The following is a 10,780-nucleotide window of genomic DNA, read 5'->3' as shown; positions in this document are numbered from 1 at the left end:
ATATATATATATATATATATATATATATATATATACATGTATGTATGTATGTATGTTCACGTGTGTGTAATTATGTATTTACGTATGTATGCGTGTATGTATGTATATTTATATATGTGCGTGACGGATGAGAGAAGGTCGCTTATTTAACTAACACATATTACGAAACAGATGTCGAATATAAGAAGCTTCTTTTCTCTCAACTCACTAATCTTCGCATATGAGTTTAAATGCTTACCCCCCACCATTGCGATTCCTGAATTTTGTGAACGATGGTGAGGTTACATCCTAGCCATAACCACTGCTTCTTCGTAGCAATACACCAGGTGGGTAGATTTGACTGCTATTTCTTGAAAATCTAGTGACCACATAGAGTCCCCTCTTTCGATTCATTAAGCCAATCCTATTAGTGAATACTGGCGTCGCCTATATTAAAAATTGTAAGAATACTAAGCTAGCAAGATCTATAGTGATTTGAATTAATTGCCTTTAGGTACATATCTTGTTCTTTTATCGTTGTACGATAAATCCATGGTGATTGATGATACTTTTCGAACTTTTGTGGCCAATGAATTAAAAGCCAATAATTCATTCAGGCCATTCAATCGTTCACATCCCTTTACTGTCGAAATTTACCTTGCAGCAAGTCAAAAGGATTTAATGTCAGACATTGGAATTCGATCTCCTATATTATCCGAATATACGTTTCTGACGAAACATAAGATTTTAGTTATCAAAGCTTCTATTTTATAGGCCTCTTGCATTATCACTTCTTATCGCCCTTTCTTTCTCTCTCTCTCTTTCTCCCTCTCTCTCTCTCTCTCTCTCTCTCTCTCTCTCTCTCTCTCTCTCTCTCTCTCTCTCTTTATTAAATGTTCTGTGGATTTCTTTTAGAAGTTAAGATAAGTTGCCGTCAAAACTCTCTACCGTACGCGGCGTAGAATTTTCGTTCTCCTCCACCACAACCTGATCTCTCATTTTCCGTCCACCCTTACCACCACGAGTGGTTTCCCATTTGCACTGAAATTCATATGTATGCAGTTGTATGAAATAATGCTAACTAGTCAAAATTGTGTTGAATAAATCGCTGCCTGAGTTTCTAAGGCTCGTGCTAGTTGTTAACTGTTAGAAACAGAAGCGAAAATTTACCACCATGCTATAAAGCAAACCTTTATTTGACCTACTTTAATGTTAGAATGTTTACGAGATAGAAAACATATGGTCAGACAGGAAGGCGTACTACATTTACTATATTGAGGTCCGAACGGCAGGATCGAGAATGTGGAATATACATTATTAGGCGGACATATTGCAACAACGTCACGTGTCATTTGTTGGCATTGCCACAAAAGAAGTATTTTAGCAAAATCAGACCAGTAAAGAAGTAATTTCAATGATCGGACAATGAGTTTAACAGCCCCATCAGAAAGGGATTTTTAGCTAATTTCATTAGTGCTTACATCCCTATGCTAGGGCAAAGAAAGAGTTCAATGGTACTTTGCAAATGATCGTATACAGTGTACTTTAATGAGAAGAGATGTAATTATGGTTTCAAATTTAAGGACAAGGCCAGCAAATTCGAGGGACGGGGTAAGTCGATGTAATCGACCCCAGCGCTTAACTGGTGCTTATTTTATCGATCTCAATAGAATGAAAGGCAAAGGCGATCCCAGCGACATTTGAACTCAGAATATAAAGACGGACGAAATGCCGCTAAGTATTTTATCCGGAGTGCTAATGTTTCTGCCAACTCCCTGCCTTAAAAAGAGAGTGATGATAATAATGAACAATTTCAATACCCACGTTAGACAAGAGAAGTGACCCACTGTTACTAACAAGCGTAATGTTAGAAGCCTAACACAAATTGAGAAGTTTTCACATTATTGTCCAACGTCATCCTTAACAGCACAATCAAATTGAAAAAAAAAACGGAAATTGATCCGAATGCATCAGTGCTAAAACCACTAACATCTATTAGCAACTACTAGGCTACAACATACGTAGGTAATAGGGCAGAGATGATGTGTATATTATGCGGTGTTGTGTATAACACAGCCCACCAAATGCTTCGATCAAATTAGCCCCTAAACTAAATATGACCGAATTTCGAAGCTCAATAATCCGCCAAAAGGGGATTTGGGGAATTAGGATATAAGGGTGATTCTAGAAAAATATTTTGACGAAACACTAGAATAATGAGAAGCACAATAAAAACTAGGAAGTATGAATGCAAGATCGTGCCCCAAACCACTAAATATAATAACGAAAAAAGGTGCTTAAGAAACAAGAAACTATCAAGTAAGGCTTGACTGTGGGGTTACAACACTTGCTTCATTGTAAGAGGAAGTCAACCAGTGTTGACAGAAATGTTTCCCTCTTCTTAACACTTGGCCAATTTCTGGTAAATTCAGAGAAGCAAAGTTGGGCCTACGACAATGAGCGTACTTGAGAAAGTTGGAGAGATGGAAAACAAAATGGTCAGGCTACAATGAATTCATCGACATGTCTGGTTTCCATGTAAAACTGATGGATGCAAGTCGATCTTAAAAGAGAGTATTATTTATTTAAGGCTAGGATAAAAGAACAAATAGTTGATCGTTTTGTAGAGCACTTTCACTTAATGCTCAATGCACCAGAAAGACATCAAGCGCAAATTCTTAGAAATATGATATATCACAAAGCTGGAGAACGAATAAATTATCCGCAAAGTGTTGAGTAATCGTTCGTTACAGTCAGATCAATAACTGATAGAAATGCTCTAGGAGCCTATGGTTTCCAAGCGGATTGTGAAAATGAGGGAGGTAAACATATCGGATACACTTATCCTGGTATTACAGAAGAGTTGCTGTCACACTGGGCTGGAAGGATGCTAGCATCAGCCTCACGCTCAATAAACATGATAAAAATCAATTCAGGATTAAATGGAAAAACACAGTAGATTTGCCTCAAAATTAATGAGTTCGGAAGGAGAATGAAGCCCCCTAGATATAATATTCTTCGTCAGTTATATCAAGGCAAAATATGTGCAACAGAAAGCACTCTGTGAACTTTCCGTTGGAAACATTTGATATAGCGAACTGCTTGCATGTTTAGCAAGAAGATCCGGAAAAGTTCATTTGTGTAATAATGTCCCTACACCCAGGCATAAGAACTCAGTTTAGGCATTTGAACTCTAGCTTCGTACTCTTTGTAACACTCAAGGAGCCATAACACATTGAACTGAATGTGTATGCGATTGTTGAACAGTAAACACGTTCAGTGAAGTACACAGAGTAATATTATTTTCGACCTATTCTATAGAACCGAGCCATGAACGTTATACTGCAAACAGATATTTTTAGGAATGTACACTGAGGCAGTCCATGAACATCACTTCAAAACAAGAATTCAATGTCTTAAAGAAAATCAAATGATCTAGCATGTAAGAGATACTGATATACTGAAACCTACGATATATTCACATGTCCAAAAAGAAAAAAAGGACAAACATGCTTATACCGAGATAGAGATTTTGTTCATTATTTACATTAGACGGATATGTGTCCTCTTCGGCTGATTTACTCTTCATCGGGTGTTCTGGTGGAATTTTGGACCCAACACTGAGTTCTCATTCCTAAGGTATTTTTGGCTGATGTTACTATTATTATTATCATTTATTCAAGGGACTGCCTGGAATTGAAGTCAGAATCTTGGAGTTATAAACCCGTACTCTTAACTATTATGCTATATACTCGTGGGCAATTATAGAGTGAATTTTAGGGCTTATAAACCTAATATTTCTGTATCCTTCCTTAATACCGGTTTCCATATTCTTCTCATGTCTGCACTAAGTCTGCTTATGAAGGCTGGAGAGTAAGTCAGCCGAAACGTTGCGGTAACAACAAACAAGATGAGGACAGATATCCGTCCAATGTAAATAAGGTAAATAACGTACATAATTCCTCATCTCTAAAATATAGAACAGAGATTCTGTTCACAGCTGGCTACAAAAGTCAGAGTACACCCTGACTGAAATATAAGGACGTTGTAAGAGCAACATGAAGATTACGCACAACTTGGCCACGACAGTTCGGGTCAGAATACATATAACTCAAAATTTTATATAGAGAGAGACGGAAAATCATCGTCGATGTCGACGGAAAACGTATAACGATGGATATCAGTCATATTGTCAGAAGCAGTCAACGAAAGATAACTGAAATAAACCAATCTGTGTATCCCTTTATTTGTACAAATATATACAATTCTCACTTCGGTATTATATATAATTTGTTATATATTATACAAACACCGAGTCATTGTGAATTTTATATTATATCTATAAAATTATTTTTCCACGGTCTACGTATTTAAAGCGTTATCTATGGAACGAAATTGAAAACATAATATATTATACACACAAAATTTACATTATTTTGTAAGACAAATTATGAAAGAAAATCGAAAACAACTTCAGATACAATATTTTGATACAACATTTATATAATTTACGTTACATGTAAGAGAGATAAGCACATATATTAAATAAAGAATCTTCTCCCTGCCCATGTATGTGTGTGTGTGTGTGTGTGTGTGTGTGTGTGTGTGTGTGTGTGTGTGTGTGTGTGTGTGTGTGTGTGTGTGTGTGTGTGCGCGGGCGGGCGCGTATTTTTATATCATATATATTAGGAACAGCAGCTTAGTGGTGCAGCTACTGTACATCGTTCACTTAGACTAATGTCTCAAACCCATCGATAAGCACTTTATTCTGATGATATCCAAATATGAACATAATATAGCACATTAATAATTGTTAACCTTTTACAGCGTAGTCGTGCCATAGCAGAATGATATAAATTATGCGTTTGGTTTCGTTCCATAGTTAAGAAAGTTTACTTCCTGACGTAAAAATAAACATAATGTATATCAACTCACAAAGTAAAAGCGACAAGCATATGACAAATGATACAGTTTTTATGATATTCTCTCTTAAAAGAATGTCAAAACAAATTATGTATTCCATGGTGCTCTATATACTTTCAATCTTATAGTTTTGGAAGTGACTTTGGCATTTCCACGGGTATTACTCATATTTATTATTTTTGCTAATAAAGCAAGGGTGTAGGTGGTGTGTTCGACTAAATGTATTATAGTTTTTATTTTCGTTGCTTTATGTTCTGAGATCAAATCTTTGACGACAAAATATTGATTTTAAAGAAGGAAAAAGAAACCACACACTTTGAAGAAAAATATAATCTTATAACGATTCTGGTTTTCCATTTTTAACGATTCGAAAAGGTGAAAGGCAAAACTGACCTCGACAAGATATAAACGTTGAACTCAATAAGTCATACCTAAAAAACATCAGGCTATAAATCTGACGTTAGACGGGGTTTGTCAATCCGCTGCATTGCCTTTGTACAAAATGCTTATTTGTTTATATACTATGACTCATTCATTCGATTGTATCACTTCAAATTTCCGGCGTTTTCTAATCTAATTAATAAGCCATTAATTGGACAAAGAATTTTTCTTGAATTTAGAAGAAGTAAATACTATAGATTTCCTAAAATAATTATCACGTTATTTATAGCTATAGTTCATGCAGCTGGAAGGTAACGTCTAAATATAAGAGTAAATATATCGTCATAATAACAGATGTTTTGAGAGCGTGGATTAGTCGATTATATCGACCCAATGCTAGACTGATACTTTACTTTCTTGACCACACAAAGATAAATAGTAAAATTGACCTCAGCAGGATTCGAACTCAGAACGGTAAAAGGTTCCAATCCCCTTTCGGAGTCGATAACATAAAGTGGCAGTCAAGTATCAGCGTTTACAATATCGAAGTCCCTTAAAGTCTCGAAAGTGTACAAGGGAAAAATTAGTTAGTTGCTTGAAACTATATAGGGATAATATCATCAAGGTAATCAAAACTGGAGCTCTACCAGCTTTGTGACACTCTGTTCCGTTTCTGTAAGGAACAGACAGCTACATGAATCAGGTTGAAGAAACTACTCGCAATGTATAACGTACACCACACTAAACGTAATATTGACAGGTTCTATTTACCAAGAAAGAAGAAAGGTACTGTTTTACTAAATGTAGAAGACAATACTAAAATACTGGTTTGGAAAAACTATGTTATGCGTAGTGAATAAAGAATATTATCTTCAAACAGTAATATCCAAACGTTCACTAAAACGAGTGAAAGAATTCAACAACAAAAAGAGAAACAACAAATTGAATAGCTGGGAAGAGAAGTCGTGGGCTCAGTGCAGTTTTCTTCTTGTGGTATGAAGGTTACAGATGGATAATGCTTGGTTGGGAAAGGTTAGGAAAAATGAAGGCGAGTATGATCTGCGTAAAAGTGAACATTGTTATACATGAAAGCAAATAAGTGATTAATGTATAAGAAAGAAGGGGAGGAAAGACCAAATCCCAAACCACATCGGATTTGCTAGAATATAACTCTACACATCGAAATGTAATATTGTGTTCTGGTTTAAAGGTAATATAGAAATGTATTTCTTGTTTGTATATAACATTCGAGAGTGGAGGCGCAATGGGCCCAATGGTTAAGGCAGCGGACTCGCGGTCATAGGATTGCGGTTTCGATTCCCAGACCGGGCGTTGTAAGTGTTTATTGAGTGAAAACATCAAAAGCTCCACGAGGCACCGGCAGGGGATGGTGGCGAACCCTGCTGTACTCTTTCACCACAACTTTCTCTCACTCTTACTTTCTGTTTCTGTTGTGCCTGTAGTTCAAAGGACCAGCCTTGTCACACTGTGTCACGCTGAATATCCCCAAGAACTACGTTAAGGGCACACGTGTCAGTGGAGTGCTCAGCCACTTGCACGTTAATTTCACGAGCAGGCTGTTCCATTGATCGGATCAACTGGAACCCTCGACGTCGTAAGCGACGGAGTGCCAACAACAACAACAACAATAACATTCGAGATTCAGTAAAACACAAATATTTGTTTGTGTATGTATGTATGTATTTATGCATCTATGTATGTATAGCTCTTCTTCCCTATTTTTTATGGTGTCCAGTGTTGACTCGGTGTATAAATTATATCGCTAATGTGTATATGCGTGTGCGTGTAGTTGAGTCTGTTTATGTATGTAGATATGTATGGATATTTGTATATAATGAGAACAGTTTTGTTTTTCTTTTTAAGCGATGCTGACAAGAAAAAAGCAATTTTCTATTAACTTTTTTCTCATATTCTCTTATGAGTTCCTTGAATAATTTTTTTAAACAGCGAAGCTTTCAAACTTATCATCAAAATTTCTACATTTTGACGGACTCCACTTCTAAATGAAATGAAGGTAGCATGTGCTGTCGTTTATAATGTGCCAAGAATAACTTACAGTGCACTAAGCACACAACACAAAACTAAATTAGTAAACATTGTTAAGCAACAACAACACACACACACACACACACACACACGCAAACACATACACACACACATACATACATATATATATACAAATTAAAAGGGTAAAGGTTTATCAATTTATTAATTTATTAATAAATCAACAATTAATAATTTTTACCAAGCCCTTCGGTATGTAAGCACCATTATCGGTGGAGAACTTATTTAAAAGTTCATATACATTTATAAACATAATTAAGGGATCAGCAAATATTTGCTTCACCACATACCGAAGTTCAGAAATAGCAGCTAAAAAAGCTGAGACTCCAACAGATAGCATTACTTGTACTGTTGGAGTCTCAGCTTTTTTAGCTGCTATTTCTGAACTTCGGTATATGGTGAAGCAAATATTTGCTGATCCCTTAATTATGTTTATAAATGTACATATATATATATATATATATATATATAAATATATCTTGTGCAAAGTTCCCCACAAAGATAGTGGATTACAATTGCAAGTAATAATCATTGCAAAGTATAATGCTATAATGGACGTAAAGATAACATGCATTATTGACTTTGGTGATAATACCAACGAGAGTTACATAGCTCTACAAATTATTATGCATTTACAAGACATGCCAAAATGAATTTATTCTGAAATGTAACCATATTGGACTAGCAACATATTTTGTTTATTATTTAATGTTTTTATGTATGGCTGGATTTTACTGTTTTAAAGAAAATGCAACAATTTGTACGAATATATGCAAGCAGGGTATTGATATAAATTGATGAATATAGAAATCATGATAACGATGATAAAACGAAAACTTGAATTCACATGAATGCATACACGCATACACACAGATAAACACAAGCGCGCACACACACACACACACACAAACACACACACACACACACACACACACACACACATACACACACACACACATACACATGAATAAAGCAAGTCGGTAGAGCGTAAGCTGGACAGTCTTGCGAAATCTATTCTGATCTTCTGAATTGCCATCCCAACCGAGATCAATGTTATCCTTACCCTTCATTTTTTACGAGTCGATAAATAAAGTATCGGTTGAATAGTGATGTCTATTTGTCTCTCCCTTTCCCCTTCTCTCCCCCCTCTCTCATCTCTCTCCCTCCCTCTCTGAGCTGCTAACGTTTTCTCCAGAAATGGGGAATAGTTCTTATAGGAAAACTTATTTACTTCTGAACCCATCAAAGGAAACACTGATTGTAATGACGCACCGAACGAAAATAATTTTTTCTTATTTAGACACTAGGCCAGCAATTTCGAATATTGTAATCCAATAACATTACCTCCAAGTACTTGGCTGGTACTTTATTTTACCAACTCAGGAGGGGTAAAAGACAAGTTGATCCTGTAAGCATTTTGTCCGACGATTTTACGATCCTGCCAGCACGTCACCTTGCAGAACAAACATTATTAAAAGAAATGTCAGTGCGTGTATGTGTGTCTGTGCATGTTTGCATAATATCTCGATTAACCAAGACTCACTTGTTTCATTTCCTTTTGTTTTACTTCACCATCAGAACTTTCGTTATCAAAAGGGATAGTAAACAGTTTATTGCAAATAACTTCTTTACATTCATTCGTCCATTTATCGTTGAATGCTCTCGATCACCAACTCTCTCTCTCTCTCTCTCACAATATATTTACTGTAATTCATGTCTGTCTATTTCCTGGTATTATAGTTCTTGTTTTTTTCTTCTTTTCTTTTCCATTCATTTCCCCTTCTATTGTGATTCTATGTAAAACATTTTTATTCTAATTGTCCAAAATATTTCAGCTTTCTCTGTAACAGTATCCAATATTTTCTTTGTTTTTGCCATTCTTAATTCTTTACTACTGGTTATATGTTCCATCATAGATATTCACAGGAATGCATATCTCTAAGGCTAGTAATCTATTTGATAATACTGTTGTTGATGTCCATGTTTCAGTATAGTAGATTCAACTACACATACTACTAATCCTTTTTCTAGTTGGGGTATTGATGTTTCCTTATATTAGTATGTTTGACAATATTTTTTTTCAAATGACTTTCTAGCTATCTCAATCCTTTTGATTTCTACTTCATATTTCCCGTATCCTAATTGCATATATCCCGGGTATGTTATCTTAGGCATCTATGCAATTGATTTTTTCTTCAATTGTTATATTCGTTTTATGTTACTATTGTTTTTTTTTGTTGATTATCATTGATTTTGTTTTCTTTGCATTTGTTTCTATTGTATATAACATTCCTTTGTCATTTACTGAAGTTACAAGATTATGTATGTCATCTACGTTGAAAATTAATAAGGTAGCATCGCCTGCATTTCAAATGTTCATAATTCCTATTGAAAATACTGACAAGCTTGCAACTTTTTGTGTCGACGCCCCCAGGCGAAGAAGTAGGATCTCCCAAGACATATAAATAGAGGGAGTTTGTCCCTGGTAGGAGTGTTGAGTAGCAGTTGAGTAGCAGTCGAGTAGCAGTTGTGTAGCGGTTGAGTAGAGATCATCCGAAGGTGCTAGATAGTAGTAGCGTTGAGACATAACACAACTTTTCTGAAGATATTGATGCAGAGTTTAAACAGGTTAGACGAATGTACACATTTCTGTATGCTTTGTAGGAGTCCTTCATTCCGAGTTTTCTCCTATTTTCTTCTATTCATTTCTTATCACACCTCTTTGTTCCTTTGCATATTTTTGTTAAGATTTGGAATGCTTCATCACATTTCCTAAGTTCAGGTAACAAGCTAATCATGTTCCCACATTTTACTCTCCCAAAGCCTGGTATCCCTACTTACAATGTAACAATCTATCCCACTTCTAAAGAAAACGAGGAAGCCATTGTCATATGTAATGGCGGAGTCAAAGATATGGATAATACCGTCACGTGAAACCGTGGTGTTGGAGGTGCTAGGGCGTTTATAGCCCACTCAAAGTGGTTGGGCACAGAATTGACATTATCACTCGACTCTTAATGGGTGATACGTTGGGCAAATGTCTTCTATAACCTGGGGTAGATTAATGTTTGGTGAGTAAAATGTAATAGAGTGAGACTGTAAAGACCCCGGTAATGTGTGGTGTATGCATATATGTGTGTGTATGTGTGTGTGTGTAGATTTATACGCGTATATATATATTCTTTTTTTATTTGTTTCAGTCATTTGACTGCAGCCATACTGGAGCACCGCCTTTAGACGAACAAATTGACCCCAAGACTTATTCTTTGTAAACCTCATGCTTATTCTATCGGTCTCTTATGCCGAATCGCTTAGATACAGAGACGTAAACACACCAAAACCGGTTGTCAAGCGATGTTGGGGGACAAACACAGACACACAAACATAAATGTGTGTGTGTGTGTGTGTGTGT

This window comes from Octopus bimaculoides, chromosome 2 (genome assembly GCF_001194135.2).
Source record: "Octopus bimaculoides isolate UCB-OBI-ISO-001 chromosome 2, ASM119413v2, whole genome shotgun sequence".
NCBI classification, from domain to species: domain Eukaryota; kingdom Metazoa; phylum Mollusca; class Cephalopoda; order Octopoda; family Octopodidae; genus Octopus; species Octopus bimaculoides.
Note: the sequence above shows the minus strand (reverse complement) of the source record.